At 41.0% G+C, this 21,747-nt stretch overlaps 1 long non-coding RNA gene across 2 annotated transcripts in view; it reads right to left on the reverse strand.

Annotated features, from left to right (window-relative positions):
• Nucleotides 1-515: 515 nt before the first annotated feature.
• The window catches only part of LOC139186999 (uncharacterized), a 55,630-nt gene continuing 34,398 nt past the window's right edge, over nt 516-21,747 (reverse strand). The window contains exons 3-5 of one of the 2 annotated variants that reach the window (XR_011570697.1): nt 11,273-11,386; nt 5,280-5,313; nt 516-4,963 (exon numbers count right to left, since the gene is read on the reverse strand). This is a non-coding gene — a long non-coding RNA (uncharacterized lncRNA). Of the gene's footprint in view, nt 5,314-11,272; nt 11,387-21,747 lie in introns of both variants that reach the window. The other variant, XR_011570696.1, reaches the window with a different exon arrangement.

Below are 21,747 nucleotides of genomic sequence, written 5' to 3' on the forward strand. Positions count from 1 at the left end.
AGGGAAAACAGTATAAATCTCGTAAGGCAGAAAAACATTTGATAAAAATCAATATTCAATCAATAAAATCCTTTAGCTATATGAGATTATAATGAAATGACTCTAAAATAATAAAAAGTATTTATCTAAAGGCAAAAGCTATATAAATTTGCATAAAGAGAAAATAAGATAATCATGTCCATTTTTATCATTATTATTCAATATTGTTTGGCAGTCATAGCCCATGCAATCAGACAAGGCAAGGGAAAAGGAGCTATAAAAATTGGAGATAAAGTAAAAGCATATTTATTTGTAGATAAGAACCAAATAAGAACTATTAGAATTAGTACGAAAGCCAGAAAGCTGAGTTATAAGTATGTAAACAAAACAAAACAATCGCCTTTCAAATTGACTCTTTTGTAGTTTTAAATAAAAATTTCTGATTGATTAAAATGAGAAATTTCACTAACAATAGAATATGGAAACAACAGAATAGAAAATTTGTAGAAATAAGCAATAAGAAAAGTACAAAACATAAATTAAAAAATTTATATGTATGTATTATGTATATATATAAAACTTAACTGCAAGAATAAAAGGGGACTTGAATAAATTGAGATATAATTATAAGCATATAGCTATAGATATAAAATATCATGTTCTTGGAAGGATTCAATATTGTGAAGAGGCAAAAAGTTTAATATAAATGCAGTCAAAATCCTAATGGGATTTTTTTTGAAACCTGACAAAAATGATTATGTAATTCATACAAAAATAGCTCAGAAAGATTTAAAAGAGAAATGAAAGAGATATTTTAAAGGATATAAAAATGTAAAGATTCACTTATTAGAACAGTGTGATTCTAGTCTTTAAAAATACAGATAAATCAATGGGCAAGAACAGAAATCCAGGGAACACATCCAAGTATTCATCAGGATTATTATAAAGGTAAAGTATGATGGTTTATTCAAATAAAAGGTATTATGACAACATTTTAACATTTAGGAGGAAAAGATTAGGTCTTTATCTCATTGTTGTTGTTGTTTGGTTGCTAAGTTGTATCCTACTCTTTTGCAACCCCATGGACTATAGCCTGCCAGGCTCCTCTCTCCATGGGGTTTTCCAGGCAAGAATATTGGAGTGGGTTGCCATTTCCTTCTGAAACTGTTAGGTGTTGTTTCCAGGGCTCCAAAGAGCTCTGGCACCACAGTCCTTTATGCCTCAATGCAGAAAGGAATTCAGCAGGAGGCAAACTGATAGATGAGAAGTGATTTATTAGGATATTTATAAAGTTCACAAGTGGTCAGGTAAGCATTGCACTGCCCTGGGTACTCAGTGGGTTACATTTTTATAATCAGAGGAAGATAGGGGAGAGGGAGAAGATCCTTTTCTTTCTTGAGTAGATGTCATGTTTCCATCATCAGTTCCTCTCCCAGGTAGAGTGGGGAAGTTTTCTTGCCCCTATATGGTCAGGCCCAGGACTGTCATAGAACTTTGGAAAAATATTTTCAGGTCTCAGTACAATGAGGGTCTTTCATTTTGAAAAGTCAACCTTTGCATAAATGATTGTTTTTTTGTATGCACAGAGTATGCTTTGGGGGTCATTAACTTGATGACACCACTGGGCAAGTTGTAGGCCTTATTTTCTATTATTGCTTTACTGTTTTGGAGGCATTGTGCCACGAACATGCCTGAAGAGCCAAAGAGCATGTCTTGGGGGTTATTAACTTACTGAGCTCACTGGGAAGGATGTAGGTCTCATGCCACCATTGTTTTATTGTTCTTGGGACATGTCCCATGCGTCTGTTGCATGGTTTTGTTGCTAAGCAAGTTAGCTTGATTTTCTGGTTAAGCAGGCCAGTCTGACTTTGATAGTAAGTGACTTGTTTTGCTTTATGAGTCAAGCAAGCCCACATTGTTTCAGAATTTTCCCTTTACTTTCTTCAGTGATCATTAATCTTATTGTGGTCTCCCAAAGCCCCCTAAAGTTCCCTCTCTATCTCTAACTCTCGAATGGGGTTTCTAAGCCAACTATTTGATCATCCTGTTCTAGGCCTATCAATTCTCCAGGGGATCTTCCCGATCCAGGGATGAAACCCATGTCTCCTGCATTGGCAGGAAGGTTCTTTACCACTGAGCCACCTGGGGAATCATACTTTATGTGTACATGAATTTCAGATAAAGATTTTTTGTTTTATTTTATCATGGACAGCTGAAGATGCTGGAGTAAAATATGAATGTTTTTATAATCCTCTATTAAGAGAAAACTTTCCTAATATAATACTAAAGGCAAAACTCACAAAGTTTTGATAGCTCTAACTATACAAGAATTTAAAATTTTAGTATGAAAAAAACTTCAGCTAATTAAGATTACCAAGGTCCAGGTGTGTGCTTGCATCATCCATCTCTTATCAGACCTGATGGTTAAATAGGAATTTGCAAGCTGATTGTTAAACAGTGCGTGCAGGTTTAGTCTCTCAGTAGGGTCTGACTCTTTGCAACCCTTTGGACTGTAGTCTGCCAGGCTCCTCTGTCCACAGGATTTTTGAGGCAAGAATACTGGAGTAGGTTGCCATCTTCCCAACCCAGAGATTGAACCTGAGTCTCCTGTATCTCCTGCATTGCAGGCAGATTCTTTACCTGGTGAGCCATCAGTGAAGCCCATTGCTAAACAAAACAATCATTAAAAATTAAATTATATACACTTGCAATTAAATAAGTTGTATTAAGAACAAGGTAATAAATATATAAAACAACTTATCTCTTCACAATTATTTTATTTCAGTGGAAATATAATATAATCAGATTACAAGGAGGAGAACAACTGGATCCAGTGATTGGGATGTTACCAGCATCTTCTATTTGCATTCCTTATCCTGCTCTGCTATTTTCTGAGTGTCAGTATCTTCATCTTTTACTGAAAACCAGTTTCTTTTACATGATTTGGACCTATTAACCTGTATCTAGTAGACGCCTACTTTTCATTTCAGTCCCAGAGAGGCAAAGAGGCACTAAGACTTGTCCTTATCTCAAGGTAAAAATAGCCCAGAAAGAACTCTGATTGATCTGTTAGGATTAAGTGCCATCCCCTGGACCAACACTGACCAGAGGGCTTTGCTTAATGATTGGCTCAGATTTAGTGGGATAGCTGGTCCTAGACCCACATTATGTGGGACATATGATCTATTAGAAAACAGCCACTCCTCTTTGAAGCACATATTAGAAGGAGCATTTCCTAAAGAAACATCTTATTCTGGCAAACAAAAAAAATAACTAAAGTCAAAGTCCAGAACTCTGAACTTCTACCTCAGTTTTATCCAGTGTTTGGAGAGTTCCTTCCCTGAATTATAGAAACTTGTTAATCACAAGAAATTAGGGTCATGCTTAAGCCCAAAGCTTACATCATTATAAAAGTGATTTTGAAGATTTTGAGGTACCAAGCTGATTTTGTCTTCTCCTCTAAACTGATATTCCTCTACCAATCTTCTTTGCCATGGTCAATTGAATTCATAGCCTCTGAAATTGTTTTAAACTAACATTATAATTTAATTAATATCTTAGAAAACATAAAAAATTAAAACCATCTTTTTTCTATTTAGTATCCAAAACAGCTATCATAGACAAGAATTTAGAAAGCATTTATTGTATTAGAAAACATTCTTGCATCTTGAATGATGGCATTTATTATGTTTCGCATGAATATCTTAGTTTGGGGAAGTGAAAGAGTATCTGCTGACTGTAGTATTTTATCCTGCTATGGAAGGAGTTAATGGATTGTGTTGGGGTAGGGTATGGTGGGAGGCGGCACTCAAGGTGAAAAATTCTAATTTTATGGACATGATGGGAGTCTCAGGGACCTGAACAGTTTTGGCAAGCCATTCCAGGCTGATACCTTTGAGCCAGTTTTCATGAGCCACTGTAGTGAAGCAGGATTTGGGCCTCTTCCTCTGACTTTGAAAACGGAGACTGCTCGAGGCCAGAGATGTCAGTGTATATAGTTAACTGTTATGGATCTTACAATAAAAATTTGTTGAAGGTCATTAAACACTCATCTCTCTATGTTTATTACTTTAGTCTTTTATTTGTTGGTAGACATGGATCGTTTGATGTCAATTACCACCACACTTGGCATTTTATGCAGTAAAGGTCCTTATGGTTCTTGATGGGTAAATAAACAAGCTAGTGAAAAGCTATAGTGACAGCGGTTCTTCCATTTCTGTTCACTTAACAGCCTGAAGCGAGAGGAGGAGACGGTCTCTCTGTAGTGTCTTTTGTGGATGGTGCCTTGGACCTGCATTGCACAGCAGCCCTGCCCTGCTCCCTTCTACACCCCAGATGCTTTCCTCACCAAAATCACAGTGACCTTGGCAATTCTAGGTGAATTTGGGACTGGGCATTTCCTTTATTAGTTTCTTTTTTTTAAAAACTCATTTCAAAACACTTGTTTATGTGGACTGTTGCTTTCTTTAATACTATATTAAAGTAATACTCTCTTCCCTTTAGAGAAATTTATCCTTTTGTTCAGAGCAACCATTGTTTTCTAATTATTTTAGGCCTTGAGATGAGCATTTCATTTCTTCCTTCTCTCTTTCCCTCCTTTCTTTGATAATTCAGAGTGACCCTTCTTGTGTTGAGCCTTTTGGAGAATATTTTTGCTCAGCTTCTCCCTAACAACATGCCTGATGATCATGTGCTTCCCACAATAGTCAGTAAACTCAAAATAATATATTAGTTACTCCCTTAGAGTGTATATCTTGTGCCTATTTTTGTGCTAAATGCTCCACTATATGATCTGGTACCCTCATGACAACACTATAGGATAGGTACTAATGTAACCCTGTTTTACAGATGAGGAAACTGAGGCAATCACTTGTTAATAAAAAAGCAGGACTGGAATTCCAAATCAAGTCTCTCACACTTAACAGATGTGTCCTTGACCAGCTGCTCAAACTTTATTACTTGCATGCCTGTTGAATCAATTGTTCTGAAAAATAACATTGATATATATATTCAATACTCAGACACTTTTCAAATTATGATAAAATATGCTAACTCTAAAATGGTACCTCCCATAATATATTGCTTTAATGTTTTATAAGATTCTGCAGAAAATCAAAACTACAATGAATATCACCTCACAGCAGTCAGAATGGCCATCCTCAAAAAGTCTACAAATAATAAATGCTGAAGAGGGTGAGGAGAAAAGGGAACCCTCCTACACTGTTGGTGGGAATGTAAATTGGTGCAGTCACTATGGAGAACAGTATGGAGGTTCCTTTGAAAACTAAAAATAGACTTACTGTATGATCCAGCAATCCCATTCCTGGTATATATCTGGAAAAGATGAAAACTAAAATTTGAAAAGATGCATGCACCCCAATGTTAATAGCAGCACTATTTACAACAGCCAAGATATCGAAACAACTTAAATGTGGCATATATATACAATGCCCCTTCATGGATCACAGCCTAGTCATGGTGAAGGGACTTGCATAACTCAGTGAAGCTATGTGCCATGCCATGCAGTATAGACAGGTCATAGTGAAGACTTCTGACAAAATGTGGTCCATTGGAGGAGGAAATGGCAAACCACTCCAGGATTCTTGCTGTGAGAACCCCATGAACGGTATGAAAAGGCAAAAAGATATGACACTGGAAGATGCCGCACCCCCCCCCCCCCCACCGCCCCACTCCAGGTTGCAAGGTGTCCAATATACTACTGGGGAAGAGTGGTGGGCAATTATTAATAGCTCTAGAAAGAATGAAGTGGCTGGGCTAAAGTAGAAACGACTCTCAGTTGTGGATGTGCCTGGTGGTGAAAATTAAAGTCCGATGGTGTAAAGAACAATATTGCATAGGAACCTGGAATGTTAGGTCCATGAATCAAGGTAAATTGGACGTGGCCAAGTAGGAGATGTCTAGGTTGAGGTACAATTGTGCTCATTTCACATGCTAGCAAGGTAATGTTCAAAATCCTTCAATCAGGCTTCAGCAGTACATGAACCAAGAACTTCCAGATGTACAAGCTGGGTTTGTACAGCTTGAGGCAGAGGAACCAGAGATCAAATTGCCAACATCTGTTGGATCATGGAGAAATCAGGGGAGTTCCAGAAAAACATCTACTTCTGTTGCACTGACTATGCTAAAGCCATTGACTGTGTGGATCCCAACAAACTATGGAAAATTCTTAAAGAGATGAGAATACCAGACCAGCTTACCTGTCTCCTGAGAAATCTGTATGTGGGCCAAGAAGCAAGTTAGACTTGGACATGAAACACTGGACTGGCTCAAAATTGGGACAGGAGTACGTCAAGGCTGTATATTGTCACCCTGCTTATTTGTATACAGAGTACATCATGCAAAATGCCAGTTTGGGTGAATCCCCAGCTAGAATCAAGATTTCCAGGAGAAATATCAACAGCCTCAGATATGCAGATGATACCACTCTAATGGCAGAAAGTGAAGGGGAACTAAGGAACCTCTTGATGAGAGTGAAAGACGGGAGTGAAAAAGCTGGCTTAAAACTCAACATTCAAAAAACTAAGATCATGGCATCCAGTCCCATTACTTCATGGCAAATAGAAGGGGAAAATGTTGAAGCAGTGACAATTTTATTTTCCTGGGTTTCCAAATCACTGCAGACAGTGACTGCAGCCTTGAAATTAAAAAAACAGTTGCTCCTTGGAAGGAAAGCTATAACAAACCTAGAGAGCACATCAAAAAGCAGAAATATCACTTTGCTGACAAAGGTCCATATAGTCAAAGCTCTAGTTTTTCCAGTAGTCGTGTACAGATATGAGAGTTGGACCATAAAGAAGGCTGAGCACCAAAGAATTGATACTTTCAAATTGTGGTGTTGGAGAAGACTCTTGAGAGTCCTTTGGATAGCAAGGAGATCAAACCAGTCAATCCTAAAGGAAATCAGTCCTGAATATTAATTGAAAGGACTGATGCTGAAGCCGAAGCTCCCATACTTTGGCCACCTGATGGGAAGAGCTGACTCACTGTAAAAGACCCTGATGATGGAAAAGATTGAAGGCAGAAGGAGAAGGGGGCAGCAGAGGATGAGATGGTTAGACAGTATCACCTACTTAATGAATATGAATTTGAGCAAGTTTTGGGCGATATTGGAAGATAGAGGATCCTGGTGTGCCACAGTCCATGGGGTTGCAAAGAGTCGGACACCACTTAGCAACTGAACAACAAGGATATATACAATAGAATATTACTCAGCCATATAAAGAATGAAATAATGCTATTTGCAGCAGCATGGATGCACCTAGAGATTATCATACGAAGTGAAGTTGGCTTCCCTAGTAGCTCAGACAGTAAAGTGTCTGCCTGCAATGTGGGAGACCTGGGCTCAATTCCTGGGTTGGGAAGATCCCCTGGAGAAGGAAATGGCAATCCACTCCAGTACTCTTGCCTGGAAAATTTCATGGATGGAGGAGCCTGGTAGGTAGTCCATGGGATCATAAAGAGTCGGGCATGACTGAGCAATTTCATGGTAAGTGAAGTAAGTTAGAGAAAGACACATATCATATGATATCACTTACACGTGGAATCTTAAAAAATGATACAAATGAGCTGTTTACAAAACCGGGATAGACTCATAGACATAGAAAACAAACTTTTGGTTACCTAAGGAGGAAGGGAAAGCGCAGGTGGCTGCGATAGGCGCTAAAGCACGGCTGAGAGGAGCTACCCCAGGTCCAAAGTCAGGGGCAGAAGCTGGGAGGACCCCATGCCGAAGAGACGTGGCCAAGAGGAGTTACCCCACGTCTGAGGTCAGGGGCAGTGGCCAAGAGTGCCAGACTGCAACTGCGCAGGAACGGCCGAGAGGAGCTACCCCACGTCCGAGGTCAGGGGCGGTGGCCGGGAGGAGATACCCCACGCCCTTAAACCCGAGCCCAGGGGCAGCAGGCGGGAGGAGCTACCCCATCCCCCTAAGCCTGAGGCCAGCGGGGGCGGGCAGGAGGACCAACCCCACACCGTGGCTGCGCGGGCACAGGAGGGCCTAGAGGAGCTATCCCACATTGAAGGTCAGGAAGGGCGGCTGTGAGGAGATACCCCTCCTCCAACATAAGGAGCAGTGGCTGCGCTTTGCTGGAGCAGCTGTGAAGAGATACCCCACGCCCAAGATAAGAGAAACCCAAGTAAGTTGGTAGGTGTTGCAAGAGGGCATCAGAGGGCAGACACACTGAAACCATACTCACAGAAAACTAGTCAATCTAATCACACTAGGACCACAGCATTGTCTAACTCAATGAAACTAAGCCATGCCTGTGGGGCAACCCAAGATGGGCAGGTCATGGTGGAGAGATCTGACAGAATGGTCCACTGGAGAAGGGAATGGCAAACCAAGTATTCTTGCCTTGAGAACCCCATGAACAGTATGAAAAGGCAAAATGATAGGACACTGAAAGAGAAACTCCCCATGTCAGTAGGTGCCCAATATGCTACTGGAGATCAGTGGAGAAATAACTCCAGAAAGAATGAAGGGATGGAGCCAAAGCAAAAACAATACCCAGCTGTGGATGCGACTGGTGAAGCAAGGTCCGATGCTGTAAAGAGCAATATTGCAGAGGAACCTGGAATGTCAGGTCCATGAATCAAGGCAAATTGGAAGTGGTCAAACAAGAGATGGCAAGAATGAATGTCGACATTCTAGGAATCAGCAAACTCAAATGGACTGGAATGGGTGAATTTAACTCAGATGACCATTATATCTATTACTGCGGGCAGGAATCCCTCAGAAGAAATGGAGTAGCCATCATGGTCAACAAAAGAGTCCGAAATGCAGTACTTGGATGCAATCTCAAAAACAACAGAATGATCTCTGTTCGTTTCCAAGGCAAACCATTCAATATCACAGTAATCCAAGTCTATGCCCCAACCAGTAACGCTGAAGAAGCTGAAGTTGAATGGTTCTATGAAGACCTACAAGACCTTTTAGAACTAACACCCAAAAAAGATGTCCTTTACGTTATAGGGGACTGGAATGCAAAAGTAGGAAGTCAAGAAACACCTGAAGTAACAGGCAAATTTGGCCTTGGAATACGGAATGAAGCAGGGCAAAGACTAATAGAGTTTTGCTAAGAAAATGCACTGGTCATAACAAACAGCCTCTTCCAACAACATAAGAGAAGACTCTACACATGGACATCACCAGATGGTCAACACCGAAATCAGATTGATTATATTCTTTGCAGCCAAAGATGGAGAAGCTCTATACTGTCAGCAAAAACAAGACCAGGAGCTGACTGTGGCTCAGACCATGAACTCCTTATTGCCAAATTCAGACTTAAATTGAAGAAAGTAGGGAAAACCACTAGACCATTCAGGTATAACCTAAATCAAATCCCTTATGATTATACAGTGGAAGTGAGAAATAGATTTAAGGGCCTAGATCTGATAGATAGAGTGCCTGATGAGCTACGGAATGAGGTTCGTGACATTGTACAGGAGACAGGGATCAAGACCATCCCCATGGAAAAGAAATGCAGAAAAGCAAAATGGCTGTCTGAGGAGCCCTTACAAATAGCTGTGAAAAGAAGAGAAGCAAAAAGCAAAGGAGAAAAAGAAAGATATAAACATCTGAATGCAGAGTTCCAAAGAGTAGCAAGAAGAGATAAGAAAGCCTTCTTCAGTGATCAATGCAAAGAAATAGAGGAAAACAACAGAATGGGAAAGACTAGAGATCTCTTCAAGAAAATCAGACATACCAAAGGAATATTTCATGCAAAGATGGGCTCGATAAAGGACAGAAATGGTATGGAACTAACAGAAGCAGAAGATATTAAGAAGAGGTGGCAAGAATACACAGAAGAACTGTACAAAAAAGATCTTCACGACCCAGATAATCACAATGGTGTGATCACTCACCTAGAGCCAGACATGCTGGAATGTGAAATCAAGTGGGCCTTAGAAAGCATCACTACGAACAAAGCTAGTGGAGGTGATAGAATTCCAGTTGAGCTATTCCAAATCCTGAAAGATGATGCTGTGAAAGTGCTACACTCAATATGCCAGCAAATTTGGAAAACTCAGCAGTCGCCACAGGACTGGAAAAGGTCAGTTTTCATTCCAATCCCAAAGAAAGGCAATGCCAAAGAATGCTCAAACTACTGCACAATTGCACTCATCTCACATGCTAGTAAAGTAATGCTTAAAATTCTCCAAGCCAGGCTTCAGCAATATGTGAACCGTGAACTTCCTGATGTTCAAGCTGGTTTTAGAAAAGGCAGAGGAACCAGAGATCAAATTGCTAACATCCGCTGGATCATAGAAAAAGCAAGAGAGTTCCAGAAAAACATCTATTTCTGCTTTATTGACTATGCCAAAGCCTTGGACTGTGTGGATCACAATAAACTGTGGGAAATTCTGAAAGAGGTGGGAATACCAGACCACCTGATCTACCTCTTGAGAAATTTGTATGCAGATCAGGAAGCAACAGTTAGAACTGGACATGGAACAACAGCCTGGTTCCAAATAGGAAAAGGAGTACATCAGGCCTGTATATTGTCACCCTGTTTATTTAACTTATATGCAGAGTACATCATGAGAAACACTGGGCTGGAAGAAACACAAGCTGGAATCAAGATTGCCAGGAGAAATATCAATAACCTCAGATATGCAGATGATACCACCCTTATGGCAGAAAGTGAAGAGGAACTAAAAAGCCTCTTGATAAGGTGAAAGTGGAGAGTGAAAAAGTTGGTTTCAAGCTCAACATTCAGAAAACGAAGATCACGGCCTCCAGTCCTATCACTTCATGGGAAATAGATGGGGAAACAGTGGAAACAGTGTCAGACTTTATTTTTCTGGGCTCCAAAATCACTACAGATGGTGACTGCAGCCATGAAATTAAGACTCTTACTCCTCAGAAGAAAAGTTATGACCAACCTAGATAGCATGTTGAAAAGCAGAGGCATTACTTTGCCAACAAAGGTCCATCTAGTCAAGGCTATGATTTTTCTTGTGGTCATGTATGGATGTGAGAGTTGGACTGTGAAGAAGGTTGAGCGCTGAAGAATTGATGCTTTTGAACTGTGGTGTTGGAGAAGACTCTTGAGAGTCCCTTGGACTGCAAGGAGATCCAACCAGTCCATTCTAAAGGAGATCAGCCCTGGGATTTCTTTGGAAGGAATGATGCTGAAGCTGAAACTCCAGTACTTTGGCCACCTCATGCGAAGAGTTGACTCATTGGAAAAGACTCTGATGCTGGGAGGGATTGGGGGGCAGGAGGAGAAGGGGACGACAGAGGATGAGATGGCTGGATGGCATCACTTACTCGATGGACGTGAGTCAGAGTGAACTCCGGGAGTTGGTGATGGACAGGGAGGCCTGGCGTGCTGCGATTCATTGGGTCGGAAAGAGTCGGACACGACTGAGCGACTGATCTGATCTGAAGGAGGAAGGATCAGGGAGGAAAAATTAGAAGGTTGGGAATGGCAAGTGTCTGACTCTTTGAGACTCCATGGACTACAGCACGCCAGGCTTCACTGTCCATCACCAACTCCTGGAGCTTGCTCAAACTCACGTCCGTCGAGTCGGTGATGCCACTGGGTCATGGACACTTAGTGTGGCAGTGCATGCATAGGACCTTTTGAAAGAGGTGGCTATTATCTTCATTACCCCCAAGATAGTTTGGTCTCAGGTCAAACAACAGGGAGGGAAGACAGCCCCACCCATCAACAGAAGATTGGATTAAAGATTTACTGAGCCTGGCCCCACCCATCAGAACAAGACCCAGTTTCCCCTACAGTCAGTCTCTCCCATCAGGAAGCTTCCATAAGCCTCTTACCTGACTGAAGGCAGATAGAATGAAAACCACAATCACTGAAAACTAATCAAACTGATCACATGGACCACAGCCTTGTCTAACTCAATGAAACTATGAGCCATGCCAGGTAGGGCCACCCAAGACAGATGGGTCATGGTGGAGAGTTCTGACAGACTGTGGTCCACTGGAGAAGGCAATGGCAAACCACTTCAGTATTCTTGCCTTGAGAACCCCATGGACAGTATGAAAAGGCATATGCATAGTACCATATTAAAAATAGATTAGGGTTTTCTATGTAGAGGATCATATCATCTGCAAATAGTGAGAGTTTTACTTCTTCTTTTCCAATTTGGATTCCTTTTATTTCTTTTTCTGCTCTGATTGCCGTGGCCAAAACTTCCAAAACTATGTTGAATAGTAATGGTGAAAGTGGGCACCCTTGTCTTGTTCCTGACTTTAGAGGAAATGCTTTCAATTTTTCACCATTGAGGATAATGTTTGCTGTGGGTTTGTCATATATAGCTTTTATTATGTTGAGGTATGTTCCTTCTATTCCTGCTTTCTGAAGAGTTTTTATCATAAATGGGTGTTGAATTTTGTCAAAGGCTTTCTCTGCATCTATTGAGATAATCATATGGTTTTTGTTTTTCAATTTGTTAATGTGGTGTATTACATTGATTGATTTGCGGATATTGAAGAATCCTTGCATCCCTGGGATAAAGCCCACTTGGTCATGGTGTATGATCTTTTTAATGTGTTGTTGGATTCTGATTGCTAGAATTTTGTTTAGGATTTTTGCATCTATATTCATCAGTGATATTGGCCTGTAGTTTTCTTTTTTTGTGGGATCTTTGTCAGGTTTTGGTATTAGGGTGATGGTGGCCTCATAGAATGAGTTTGGAAGTTTACCTTCCTCTGCAATTTTCTGGAAGAGTTTGAGCAGGATAGGTGTTAGCTCTTCTCTAAATTTTTGGTAGAATTCAGCTGTGAAGCCATCTGGACCTGGGCTTTTGTTTGTTGGAAGATTTTTGATTACAGTTTCAATTTCCGTGCTTGTGATGGGTCTGTTAAGGTTTTCTATTTCTTCCTGGTCGAGTTTTGGAAAGTTGTACTTTTCTAAGAATTTGTCCATTTCTTCCTCGTTGTCCATTTTATTGGCATATAATTGTTGATAATAGTCTCTTATGATCCTTTGTATTTCTGTGTTGTCTGTTGTGATCTCTCCATTTTCGTTTCTAATTTTATTTTATTTTATTTTTTTTTACATTTTTAAATTTCAGGTATACACATGCTCCCCGTTTCTAATTTTATTGATTTGATTTTTCTCCCTTTGTTTCTTGATGAGTCTGGCTAATGGTTTATCAATTTTATTTATCCTTTCAAAGAACCAGCTTTTGGCTTTGTTGATTTTTGCTATGGTCTCTTTTGTTTCTTTTGCATTTATTTCTGCTCTAATTTTTAAGATTTCTTTCCTTCTACTAACCCTTCTACTAACCCTTCTACTAACCCTGAGGAAACCAGAAGGGAAAGAGACACGTGTACCCCAATGTTCATCGCAGCACTGTTTATAATAGCCAGGACATGGAAGCAACCTAGATGTCCATCAGCAGATGAATGGATAAGAAAGCTGTGGTATATATACACAATGGACTATTACTCAGCCATTAAAAAGAATACATTTGGGTCAGTTCTAATGAGGTGGATGAAACTGGAGCCTATTATACAGAGTGAAGTAAGCCAGAAGGAAAAACACCAATACAATATACTAACGCATATATATGGAATTTAGAAAGATGGTAACGATAACCCTGTATACGAGACAGCAAAAGAGACACTGATGTATAGAACAGGCTTATGGACTCTGGGGGAGAGGGAGAGGGTGGGAAGATTTGGGAGAATGGCATTGAAACATGTGAAATGTCATGTATGAAACGAGATGCCAGTCCAGGTTCAATGCACGATGCTGGATGCTTGGGGCTGGTGCACTGGGACGACCCAGAGGGATGGTATGGGGAGGGAGGAGGGAGGAAGGTTCAGGATGGGGAACACATGAGAAATAAAGGAATAAAAAATTAAAAAAAAAAAAAAAGAATAAAAAAGGAAATTAGTAGATGTATATAGAGACAGTTCAATCGCTTCAAGACAGTTTACCTTATTCTGCTTTTTACATTGCCTTTCTTTTTCAATTTTCAACCAGTATAATTCCAATTTTTATTGCAAAAAATTTAGGAAAAATTTTAATTGCAGAAAAAGCAAAAAAAAAATAAATAAATAAATAAAAATAGATTAACAGTAAGAACTGTATAGCACAGGGAACTATATTCAATATCATGTAATAACATAAAATGGAAAAGAATTTGAAAAAGATTCCCTGATATCCATCAGTCGTCTATCTTATCTATATCTGAATTACTTTGCTGTACACTTGCATCAGTGTAAATCAACTATCCTTCAATTCCAAAAGAAAAGAAAAAAAATTTTTTTAATTCTGAAAAATCTTACTATACTTTATGATTATTGTTATGAAAAACCAATTATCCTGTCTTGTGGATATAAAAGGGTATATATAACTTATGCTGGGTAGTAGAAATTTTTCTTTTAAAAAAATCCAGATAAATCCTAGCAAACTTCGTGTATTATAAACTTTTAAACAAATTTAATTCTGTGAAGCTGAAGAGAGAAAAGATGAGTTAGAGATCTTTTTAAAGTTCTTCCAGTGAAGAATTTTAAAAGAAAACGTAGTGAGCTTAACATCAAAGAATAGGTCACCTGCTCACATTAAAACACTGCTTAATTTCCCTCCCCCGCCTTTTTTTTTTTTTGAACTCCATTTCATAGTGATAGTTTATGCATTGTATACTTGGTCTCGTAATGGTCATAACAGTGTATGGCAAGTCCTTTGTTTCAAAAAGAAAAATAGCCCAGGAACCAGTTTTATTGGTTTGTTTATTAGATTTATTAATCACTAGCTAAAAGCAGGAGAAGGCAATGGCACCCCACTCTAGTACTCTTGCCTGGAAAATCCCATGGATGGAAGAGCCCGGTAGGCTGCAGTCTATGGGGTCGCTAAGAGTCGGACATGACTGAGCGACTTCACTTTCACTTTTCACTTTTCTACATTGGAGAAGGAAATGGCAACCCACTCCAGTGTTCTTGCCTGGAGAATCCAGGGACAGCGGAGCTTGGTGGGCTGCCGTCTATGGGGTCGCACAGAGTCGGACACGACTGAAGCAACTTAGCAGCAGCAGCTAAAAGCAACTAATAATCAAAAAATTCTCTCAAATATAGAGATGTTTGAAGTTATACCTAATTTTATTTTTTAAATAAATGTATTATTTTAAAAGTTTGTATTTATGTATCTATTTATTTTACTAAGCTGTAAAACAGGTCTTTGTTGCTGCGCACGGGCTTTCTTTAATTGCAAGGGGTTTCTCTAAGTGCAAGGGGTTCTCATTGAGGTGGCTTCTCTTGTTGCAAAGTACGAGCTTCAGTCGTTGTGGCTCTCCAGCTCTTAGTTGCCCGGCAGCATGTAGAATCTTCTGGGACCAGGGATCAGATCCATGTCCCCTGCATTTGCAGGCAGATTCTTAACCAGTGGACCACCAGGGAAGTCCCTCCTAGTTTGTAAAACATAAACTTGCTCTTAAAAGGAAAAATGCCACTGACTAAAGAAACCCTTTATCCCAGCCTGTGATAAAGCCCAAGAATTTAGGGCTTTACCCAGGAACACATGTTTTGTGATGTCCTCCTGAAAATTAATTACAGCATCAGGAAAGCAAAACAGGTGAGGCGAACCATGCATGTGTCTTTGTCTTCAGACCTGGAACGTCTCCCCCTTAAGTTAGCTGTAGCTCTTTCTTCTGTCACTGTGTTATTACCCTTCTCTTTTGCACTCACAGCACTTTGAGTAGATTGAATTCAGAGGGTTTATAACGTGCTGCCTAACATTATCACCTTTAATTTACAAGCACATTTGGCATATTTATTAGAACTGGCCATTTCATGAAAAATATTTTTCCTCTAACATTACGTGTAAAATGCTATTTGTCAACAGGTGATGAATTAATCGTCATATTTAAATTCCTTTTGTGCATTTAGGCATATTAACATGTCTAATGCACTTCTATTTGAAGTGTGTAAATCTTTACGTGCAATATTCCATTACCCAGAATAATTCTGTTAAACTTTTTACATATATAAAAAGCTCACATTCATATTAAACAATTCTTTTCCAAAATAGAAAATGAGGACCTAACATAACAATGAAAAATGTGCATTCCTATCAAAAGGGAGAACTGTCCATGTAATAGCTACTTATTGTATTTAGATCAATAAGTAGATTTAGATCCAGCTAAAGTGGATGACTGTCACCCAGGCTTGTTCAGTACAGTGTACAAATGATTGCAGCTGTGCCTTTAATCTGTCTTTTCTTTATCTCCTGAATCTGTGTAGGTCCACTCACTTTCTCTTACCTGAAATGCTATAGAAATGTGTCCCCCAGTTTCCAAGCCTCCAGGTTCATTTGGACCAACCTGTTCTCCACAGAGCCGCCAGAGAGGCCTTTCTGTATCTGACCTCGCCATGCCCCTGCTTGTTGGATCAACTCCTTCACAGAGGCATAAGGCCTTTCATGATGGGTTTCTGCCTTTTTCCCCAGCAACCTCTCCCTCCTTTGTCCCACATATGTCCCAGCCATATAGAACAACTTCAACCCTTTCTGCACCCCCTTTCACTCTTCTTGGTTAACTCCAGCTCACATTTCGAGATCCAACTCTCTGAAGCCTTTGCTGATTCCCAAGCAGGCATTTACACTCCTTCCCTGAGTGGTGGCTCAGCTGGTATGGAAGACCTGGGTTCGATCCCTGTGTTGAGAAGATCCCCTGGAGAAGGGATTGGCTACCCACTCCAGTATTCTGGCCTGGAGAATTTCATGGACTGTATAGTCCATCAGGTCACAAAGTGTTGGACATGACTGAGCAACTTTCACTTTCTGAGGTTCTGGAGCAGCCCGTGTCTTCCTCTGCCGGGACCCTTACTGCACTGTATTATGACCATGCTGCTAAGTCACTTCAGTCGTGTCCGACTCTGTGCAATCCCATAGATGGCAGCCCACCAGGCTCCGCCGTGCCTGGGATTCTCCAGACAAGAACACTGGAGTGGGTTGCCATTTCCTTCTCCAATGCAGAAAAGTGAAAAGTGAAAGTGAAGTTGCTCAGTCATGTCCGACTCTAGCGACCCCATGGACTTCAGCCTACCAGGCTCCTCCATCCATGGGATTTTCCAGGCAAGAGTACTGGAGTGGGGTGCCATTGCCTTCTCCATCTGTGCTCTCATTTGTCCTTTAATTAGTCTGTGGGGATCTCGAGAGCAGGGACTATGATTTCATCCCATATCCCCAGCCCCCTAGCATGTAGTAGGAACTCAGTAAATGTTTATTTAATGAAATCAAACTAAGCTGGGCTTCCCAGATGGCTCAGAGGTTAAAGCATCTGCCCGCAATGTGGGAGACCTGGGTTCGATCCCTGGGTCAGGAAGATCCCCTGGAGAAGGAAATGGCAACCCACTCCAGTATTCTTGCCTGGAGAATCCCATGGACAGAGGAGCCTGGTGGGCTACAGTCCACGGGGTCGCAAAGAATCGGACACAACTGAGCAACTTCACCCAGAACCTTTTTGGAAGTAGACAAGGTATAAATGAATAAATGTAAATAAAAGATGGCCCTATCAATGCTTTGAATGAACAGAAAATGATTTACTAGAAATAACCGTGACTATAAGCCAAGCTAAGTCACTTCAGTCGTGTCTGACTCTGTGTGACCCCATAGACGGCAGCCCACCAGGCTCCCCCATCCCCGGGATTCTCCAGGCAAGAACACTGGAGTGGGTTGCCATTTCCTTCTCCAATGCATGAAAGTGAAAAGTGAAAGTGAAGTTGCTCAGTCATGTCTGACTCTCAGCGACCCCATGGACTACAGCCCACCAGGCTCCTCCATCCATGGGATTTTCCAGGCAAGAATACCGGAGTGGGCTGCCATTGCCTTCTATAAATATGACCAAAACAACAGATTCCCCTGTGTGGAAGGGCATGGGAAAGCTACAGTTTCTCGATTTATGGAGTTTGGGGAAAAAGGATGCAAGGAGAAGGGAGCAGCTGGAACTAGAGAGCAGGAATCAGAGCCCCACCCCTCGGTGAAGAGCAGAAGTTGAGGCTCAGGATTTCAGACAGTGGTTCCTTTCTCCTGACTGTGAGAGTCAGGATGCATGCTCCCAGCCCACCATGGAGACCAACCTATGGAAACAGCTACACCTTGACTTTCTGAGTAGAATTCGTGTTAGGAGGAAACCCTGAAAAGAGAAAATGAACCTTGTTTCTTAATAATGATTTCTTCAGTTTGAGGAGAAGAGATGAAAATGATGTGGAAAGGTCATGCCTGAACATGAAAGTTGCTCAGTCGCATCCAACTCTTTGCAACCCCATGGACTATACAGTCCATGGAATTCTCCAGATCAGAATGCTGGAATGGATAGCCTTTCCCTTCTCCAGGGGATCTTCCCAACCTAGGGATCAAACCCAGGTGTCCCGCATTGCAGGCTTTACCAGTTGTTGCTTTAGCAGCTGAGCCACCAGGGAAGCCCAAGAATACTGGAGTGGGTAGCCTGTCCCTTCTCCAGGGGATCTTCCCAACCCAGGAATCAAACCAGGGTCTCCTGCACTGCAGGTGGATTCTTTACCAACTGAGCTATCATGGGGCAAACCACACCTCATCTATTTGCTCCACAGGTGGGTCTTTCTCTAAATTGACAGATTGTTAAATTAAAACCATTTCTTTTTCTAATTTGGAACCCAAGTTTTTAAAATTAATTTTTGATTTACATGCAGGAATATTCATTATTTGGTCTACTGTTCTGTAAGTTTTGCCAAATGCAAAGAGTCATGTAAACACCACCATAATCAAGTTACCAAATGGTCTCCATGCCCCCTGTTCCCTAAAATTACCGTGTGCTACCCATTTCTGGTTAGCAGAATGGGTAACCTTCCTCACCTTTGACTTCTTGCAACCTCTGATCTTTTGTTTGTACTTTCAGTTTTGCTTTTCCAGAATATCATTGAATGGAATTACACACTATATAGCCTTGTGAGACTGGTGTCTTTCACTCTGTATATGCATTTAAGAGTCATGTACAATGTTGCATGAAACAATGCGTTGAAGCAGAATTATTTTCCCTCATCAATTTCCTTTACTGAAATCCTAACCCCCAGCACCTCAGAATGTGACATGGGATAGGATCCATTCTTTGACTTCTACCAAAAGGAAAAAAAAATCCAAGGCATATTCAATACACTTTCTTTGAGGCTTTTGGGGACACAGGAGGGACTTACATCATAATATTAAGTGAATACATCAAGTTGAATTTATTCATTTTCTTCTAAAGAGTCCCCCCCATACCCTCCCTACCATAGGAGATTATTTCTCACTAGTTTCATCATCTCTGCCTGCCCTGTCTCAGGCCATCATCCTGGCTTCTCTGTCCTCCTTTGGTTTTCTTTTCTTCTTTCTCCTTCATCACCTGAAGAGCAACTTTATGTCTCCTTTTCTACCTTAGCTCCTGGGTCCTCTGGGTTTCATCATCTCCCAGTCACAGCTTATTGAGGGATTTTCCCAAGCAGATAGTTTACTCCTGAAGAAGAATTCTGATGTTAGCTGTTCAGATTATCTTTTTAGTCCCCTTCTCAAAATGTGATAATCACAAAATGCTTTGAGATTCTTAGAGGTCTCCTTGCTGCCGCCGCCAAGTCGCTTCAGTCGTGTCTGACTCTGTGTGACCCCATAGACGGTGGCCCACCAGGCTCCCCTGTCCCTGGGATTCTCCAGGCAAGAACACTGGAGTGGGTTGCCATTTCCTTCTCCAATGCATGAAAGGGAAAAGTGAAAGTGAAGTCGCTCAGTCGTGTGCGACTCTTCACGACCCCATGGTCTTCAGCCTACCAGGCTCCTCCGTCCATGGGATTTTCCAGGCAAGAGTACTGGAGTAGGGTGCCATTGCCTTCTCCAAGAGGTCTCCTTACTCTTAACAAAATGATAAGACATATTTTGATTAATGGCATATATGTCTCATAGGATGCATATTTGTTTAAATTGCCATGCAAAGTCTGCACTATTTTAAATGCTTTATAAAGACTTCACTGACCAGATAATATCTGGCAGAGTGAAGTGGAAAAAATATGAAAATTTAATCCAGTATCTAGAAAACTAAAGAGAAAAAAATTACATTTTTATGTCAAAGAATAATTCACCTCTCTTTGTGTTCCATAATCCACATTCCTAGTATCACACATGGTGTGTTGAGGACTCTTAACCAGTTTTACAATCTGCAAGGGGGAAGGGAGGGTATCAGATCCTGATCTGCAAAGCAGCATTGCAGGGATGGTTAGGCTCCTTCTGGAGTCAGAGTCTTTATGGGTGTTAGCATAGGCTCCCATGGGCATTATTATTTGGCCATTTCTTTTTGGTGTCCTGAACACTTCTGCACCTCTCCTTTCCTCATGCTTTCTCAGTGCTCCCCATTTGATCCCAGGCCAATAGCTTGTTTACAAGGTCAAGAAGAGAAGAGAAACAGAAATATGGTAGAGACATGGAACAGCTGTTTTTAAGAAGGGAGTTCTCAAGAAGGACAACTTAACAGAGCAAAGGAGAAGGCACGTATGTTTTGTTCAAGGGGCAGAAGGGCGGGGGGGTGATTAATGTCTGTAAAGATGATGATTTGCTCAGGCTGACTTCCTTTACTGCATGAGGAAGAGGTTTCTTGAATTTGTGAAGATGATGCTTTTTGGAACTAAGAAGACAGAGAAAGTGGAATCACAGGGTTCTCCCTCCTTTGTTCAAAGAGCTCTAACTTTCCATATATCTTCACTCACCCCTTTATCACACTCCTGGGTTATTAACAGTGTTTTCACTTAACTGCAGAGCCCAGAGACTCTAAAGCTACCTGGGCATGTTTTCTCAGAGCATTTGGAAAATCATCTGGTTGGGAAGGAGAGATTGCGGTGGCAGCACAGGCCTGACTTTGTGGGGCCTGCCTGGTGAGGGGCCCAAGACACTTCTCAGCCTCCCTTGGGAAGGGCTGAACTCTGCTCCCTGGGGCAGCTCATGGACATGCCACACCTTTGGCTTTCAGAGAGGCTGCTTTTGCCTTAGTATACACAGTATATTCTCTCCCTGCTGGAATTTCTCTTGGAGGTCATTTGTTTGAATAAAAGCCCAATAACTTTATTTAATTTGGGTCAGCATGCAGACTTTTGCACAATAAAATGTCATTTTTGTATCTATTTCCATGTTCCATTTTGTATCTACTTCCATTTAAGGACCACATAAATTTAAAGTCACTAAACCCTATGTTCAGAGGTTCAGTCTTGTCTGACTCTTTGCAACTCCATGGACTGTAACCCTTCAAGCTCCTCTGTCCATGTGATTTCCCAGTCAAGAAAACTGGAGTGGGTTGCCATTTCCTCTTCCGGGGATCTTCCTGACCCAGGGATCCAACTCACATCTCCTGCATCTCCAGCATTGGCAGGCAAGTTCTTCACTACTGAGCCACCTTTTGCTTGCAATATGTGTCCTTGTTGAGCACCAAACCCGATACTGTCTGCTTCCAGCCCTGATGAGCCCCAGAGTGTGTGAGCATGAGAGAAGGGAAGATTGCTCTCCTGTGGCATCTTACCATATCCTGCTTATGTTTCCGTCTTCCTGTTATAACTTTTTGTTGTAAAATCCTCCCTATAACCTCTTCTCATAATTTTCAAGAGCAGTATTTTCTATGTTGTCTTTAATATTATATTTTCAGGGTAGTAATGCTAAAGAGGACCTTTTAGGTAACCTCTTCAATTTAGTTGAGAAAATGGACACCCATATTTACATTTTAAAAATTAGAAACTGCCATTTAAGAATTCAGTTACATTATTTTATTAGAGAAGGCAATGGCACC

Source organism: Bos indicus, chromosome 2, assembly GCF_029378745.1.
Source record: "Bos indicus isolate NIAB-ARS_2022 breed Sahiwal x Tharparkar chromosome 2, NIAB-ARS_B.indTharparkar_mat_pri_1.0, whole genome shotgun sequence".
In the NCBI taxonomy this organism is placed as follows: domain Eukaryota; kingdom Metazoa; phylum Chordata; class Mammalia; order Artiodactyla; family Bovidae; genus Bos; species Bos indicus.